Source organism: Trichechus manatus, unplaced genomic scaffold, assembly GCF_000243295.1.
Source record: "Trichechus manatus latirostris isolate Lorelei unplaced genomic scaffold, TriManLat1.0 scaffold00025, whole genome shotgun sequence".
In the NCBI taxonomy this organism is placed as follows: Eukaryota; Metazoa; Chordata; class Mammalia; order Sirenia; family Trichechidae; genus Trichechus; species Trichechus manatus.
In genome coordinates this window covers 22,233,105-22,239,075 of record NW_004443961.1, presented here as the reverse complement: position 1 = coordinate 22,239,075, position 5,971 = coordinate 22,233,105, and positions in this window count along the sequence as shown.

The following is a 5,971-nucleotide window of genomic DNA, read 5'->3' as shown; positions in this document are numbered from 1 at the left end:
GCAACATCATGATAAAAGGAGAAAAGATTGAATTTGTCAAGCATTTCATTTTACTTGAATCCACAATCAACACCCATGAAAGCAGCAGTCAAGAAATCAAAGGATGCATTGCATTGGGCAAATCTTCTGCCAGAGATCTCTTTAAAGTGTTAAAAAGCAAAGATGTCACTTTAAGGACTAAAGTGCGCCAGGCCCAAGCCATGGTATTTTCAATTACCTCATATGCATATGAAAGCTGGACAATGAATAAGGATGGGTTGACACAGTGTCTGCAATGATGGGGTCAAACATAGCAAGGATTGTGAGGATAGTGCAGGACCAGGCAGTGTTTCCTTCTGTTGTCCATGGGCTTGCTATGAGTCGGAATTGACTTGATGGCACCTAACAACAACAACCATGTGTTTCTATAACTTTATTATTTTTTAAATATCATGAGACTAGTGAGCTATGGGAAATTTTGGCATTAAAATATACCAGTAAATGCAATTTGGAAGATACCAACTTGTGGCTGACACAGGTAAAATATTGCAATATAATTCCAGAAATTACTATGCATCCTCTATAAAAGAATCCTGATTTTGAACTAGATGCTTGGAATTCCCACAGCAAGTTCCAGAATGATTGACTTGAATTGGATATACAGAGGTTGGAAAAATTGCTCAGTGTCAGGAAAGAATGAACAATTAGTAATGAGTATTTTCCTGGGCCATTCCAGCCAAAGCAATTCAATCAGGTGCATGGGATAATGGAAAGAAGCAATAATCTCTGGCTAAAATCACCTGACAATCTTAAATGGGTACTCTATGATTTTATTTTAGAGCTCTAGTAGCACAATGGTTAAGGGCTTGGCTGTTTGCCAAAAGGTTGGCAGTTCGAATCTACCAGCTGCTCCTTGGAAACCCTATAGGGTAGTACTAGGCTGTCCTTTGGGATCCCTATGAGTTGGAATTGACTCAACGGCAATAGGTAACAATTTTTTAGAGGGAATGTTAATGTAAGATGGAGATTTATGAATATTTTACAGATGTACTGCTCTTTCCCACTCTTATTCTTAGCAGTTGTCTTCAGTAAATATGTTTTCTCTAATTGTTCGAAGTTACATTGAATATATCAAGGACTTAATATCCTAAACTCTTGCCCTACAATTTACCAAATGGGTCTGTCATGGATTGAATTGTGTCCCCCCAAAATATCTGTAAACTTGGCTGGGTCATGATTCCCAGTATTGTATGATTGTGTAATCTGATGTGATTTCCTTATGTGTTGTAAACTCTATCACTGTGATGAGGTTATATGTGATCTCCTTATGTGTTGTCAATTCTATCACTGTGATGAGGTTATACTGATGAGGTTTACAAGATTAGGTAGTGTCTTAATCCAATCTCTTTTGAGACATAAAAGAGAGAAGCGAGCAGAGACACATGGGAACCTCATACCACCAAGAAAGCAGTGCCAGGAACAGATCGCATCCTTTGGACCTGAGGTTCCTGCCCAGAGAGGCTCCCAGACCAAACGAAGATTTATGACATGGACCTTCCTTAAGGCTGGCAGAGAAAGCTTTCTCCTGGAGCTGACGCCCTGAATTTGGACTTGTAGCCTACTGGACTGTGAGAGAATAAACTTCTCTTTGCTAAATCCATCCACTTGTGATATTTCTGTTAGACCAGCACTAGATGACTAAGACAGGGTCCATCTTCTTTTCTCAGATACTGGTGCACTAAGCTATAATTGTGGCTGAAGTAATCTCTGAAAATGTATTTTGTATATTTGTTATAGATCTCATATTCAGAGTTTACCTCTAGATTAAACTGCTCTTTCTATAATGCCCGACTCCAAAAATTACCACTAGGCTATTCTTTCCATCAGGACTGTTCATTATGTTAATTAGGAGTAGACTCTTAATTTAAAAGTGGTCTCCATTCTTAACTGACTAATGCCCATGGAGATTAACAGACGTGAAGTGTGGTGCTGAACCAAACAGATGAGCATTTTCTGGGATATTGAACTACAGAATGTGGGAAGGATGGGCCAGTTTGGGGAAAGAGAGTGAGAGAAAGCAAGCGGCTTATGAGAGAAAGACAAAGGAAATTTTTGGTCCTGGAATTGTCTTGATTCTTGATCCGTTCAGCAAATATTTATTAGGACCCTAGGACCCTATTATGTTCCAGAGACTGTTCTAGGTGCTGAGAATGTGGCAGTGAAAGTGGTAGCTTTTCTGTTGCAATTCCAACTCCATTACTAGTATATGCATATATTGACATCATTTTTTGTGAGACTGAGTTTTTTTACTAAAAATCTGAAAAGCCTAGCAAATATATTAGGGAAATTATAATCTTCTAGTAACATTTATGGAATAGTACACTGATAAGGTATTTCTCTCTTTTATCACTAAGATGTTACTTGAGTAAAATAAAAAGATTTCAAAAAAAAATACAAACTTTATTTCATGTAGTTGTTGGTTTTCTCAACAGTTTTATATATTAGGTTATTTTAAATCTAGATATCTAGCTGCATTCAGTTACTTAACTGAATGGGTCCATGGCGGCATGCAACCAAGAAACAGAGCTTCTAAAATTAGTTAACTAAAAATCAAGGAGTAGAGAAAGAATTGAGGAAGTCCGATTCATTAAAGTTTATGAGCATGCATACTTACTCCAACTAAATTGTAAGACTCTTATAGTATTTTTATAATTTAAATTCAACACAGAAACAGAAAAAGTTATGTTTCTTCCTTTGTCAAAGCTCCTAATTAATAAAATCCTGATTTATTTATTATAGTAGTTCATGATTTTATTATATGGTACTTACAATATTTTGTTTTTGGGATACAATCTTTATGCCCTACAAAACTGCCTGGAACCTCAGTGACATTTTCCTGGGCCCTAGAAACTCAAATACTTAGAGGCATCAGAGAAAACAGATATAATACAGATACATAATCTTGAGTGGGGGAAGTCCGTCCGGGATATAAATATTAAGTGTGATATCTTTCAAAACAGTAATATTTTCTAAACATAAAGTTTAATGAATGAGTAAGGGGTATACAAGTCTCAGGGAGAGAAAAGTTTGTAGTCTATTAAAGAGATGCTATTGAATAACAAATAATAGCACTTTATGGTGCTATACATTTTTCCAAATGTTTTGCACATACTAGATCATTTAATCATCTGCATAGTAACAGGAACCCTGGTTGCCCAGTGGTTAAGCTCTCTGTTGCTAACCAAAAGGTCAATGGTTTGAACCCACCAGTTGCTCTTCAGGAGGAAGATGTGGCAGTTGGCCTCCGCAAATATTCCCACGGCCATCGAGTCAATTCCAACTCATAGACACCATATAGGACAGAGTAGAACTGCCCCATAGGGTTTCCAAAAGCCAAGGCACCAACAGATGATGATGTATTGATAATAGTAATAATTTGGGTAATAATGGACTGAATTTTATCACGATGACAAAAAACCTAACAGAAATAAGTATGTTGTTAGGTGCCCTCAGTTGGCTTCTGACTCATAGGGACCCGATATACAACAGAATGGAACAGTGCTTGGTCCCACACCATCCTCACAATCGTTGCTATGTCTGAGCCCATTGTTGTAGCCACTCTGTCAATCCATCTTCTTGAAGGCATTCCTCTTTTTTGCTGACCGTCTACTTTACCAAGCATGTTATCCTTCTCCAGGGACCAGCCTCTCCTGATAACATGTCCAAAGTACATGAGACAAATTCTCACCATCCTTGCTTGTGTGGAGCATTCTGGTTGTACTTCCAAGACAAATTGGTTCATTCTTCTGGCAGCTCACGAGTATTTAGTATACTTCATCAACACCGTAATTCAAATGCATCAGTTCTTCTTTGGTTTCCTTATTCGTTGTCCAGCCTTCACATGCATATGAGGCGATCGAAAATACCATGGCTTGGCTCAGATGTACTTTAGTCCTGAAAGTGACATCTTTGCTTTTTTAACACTTTAAAGAGGTCTTTTGCAGCAGATTTACCCAATGAAATACGTCGTTTGATTTCTTGAAGTACAAGGTTCTGCATTTGGATTAAAAAGACAAAATAGACACACAGGATAATGGACAAAGCTTTAATAGCAATATACATGAAAAGAATGTAGTGTTGCAGTGAGTGGATTGAAGGGGATATTGGTACTTGTTATGTACTCTTTAATTAGTCCCCTTTAGAATCACTTCTATTTGTGGTCCAAATTTAAATTAAGCTGAAGCAGGAAAATTGAAAAAAATATTGACACCCTGGCTCGCTGTATCATTGCTCTTTCAGACTTCCTATTTATATGAGAACTTATTTCCAATAATAGTTTAGTTTGGATTCAAGCTGGGTCATGCTTTCTTAATAGCAGCTGGAGTGGCATGGATGTCTCTTCTAATAACAGTCTAAATATTGCCTAAAAAAGTTCACATATATCATTATATCATAAGAGAATTCAGTATCAGCCACTACCTTAGATATATTGGCACAGCTATTAATTCAGTCCTTCCAATTGTAAAGAATGTTGATAGTGTGTTCAGCTTCGATGCATTGTGGCTCTCTCCATGCAGGGCAGAGCTGAGTGTGCTGCTGATTGGTGCTGGTCCATCTCCATCACAAAGTGCAGATTCTCTCATTCCCTTTTGACTTTGCCTCTTATCCTTGTAATTAAGACTCCTTTGATTTTGTTTGGCAACTCACCATCTGCAGAAAAGGAGGGCAAGCGCAGAAAACTGGTGCTCTCACAATTTCACATGGTCCTTGATTAAACTCCGTTTAATTCTGAGAATCTTAATCAAGGTAATTATCTGACTGAGGGTGCCTGTGCCTGCACTTGCTCCTCTTGCGGTTTTCTCCAACAGCTGGAAGGTGGTTGGATGTGGCAGCTCACCACCATGGGCTCAGTGTGGAAGAACAGTGTGTGTATCAACAGCTCTGTTTAGTGTAGTCCAGACTGTATGGCTATACTGGTTTGTTTTTAAAACCTTCCAAACATGTACAAAGCAGGCTGCTTATTTTGTGCCAAAAGACAAGATTAGCTAATTTGCCGTAATGCTGAATTCAACCCTTTAATATATTTCTCCGTAATTCTCACACCAAAGGGCACCAATTACTTATCTAGCATACTCACTCCCTTCCCCCAAATACAAGAAGTCCAATTCAGGGAAAGGCCAGAGGGCATACTCAGTCATTTATTTATCAGTCATTTTATGTCACTTTAGGTTTACCGGATGCTAAATATTTTAGCTTTGTTAAATAGCTGACATTGGCAGAAAATGCAATAAAGATAACTTGCAATATCAGAAACAGTTTATCTCTGGGAAATTTAAAGTTCTGTTAGTTAAAAATAGTTGTGAGAACTAGTGCCATGTGTAACTACTGAGCTTAGCATTTCGTTGCCTTTTACTGTTTTGTCCAAGAAGGTTCATCTGGGTTTGGGGATACATAGATTTTCTCAAAAACAACCCAGACTTTTCCTTTGATTTATGTCTCATGATTGAATCGATCCACCAGAGCTATTATATATCTTCCTTTTTCCATTTCTTTTTGTCAAGGCTTTTAGTTCGTAGGTGGAGGAAAGATGAGAATCCCCTAGTTATGGCATTTCAGAAGGGGAAGTCCTTGGAGAACCTCCAATTTGGCATTTCTCATCTTCTGTCTTTTTTCAACTTGTTAAACTCTTTCATAATAATGTAAAATCTAGAAATTTCTGAATAATAAGAAATTTCTGAATAATTTCAAGCTTTTAGCATGAGTTATACAAAGGGATTATAAACAAAATATTTCATTTAATATTCACATATTTAATACTATAAAGTCAGTTTTAATACAATTGTTAATCAGACTCACAACATATAAAATTACATTAAGTTTCTTATATTTGTTAATTTATATTAAATAAGTATGTAAGAAAAAGTATTTTTGATGACAAATAAATTTAAAAGAATATATTCTATAATTTTATTTTATTTTGAGCCAAAATATA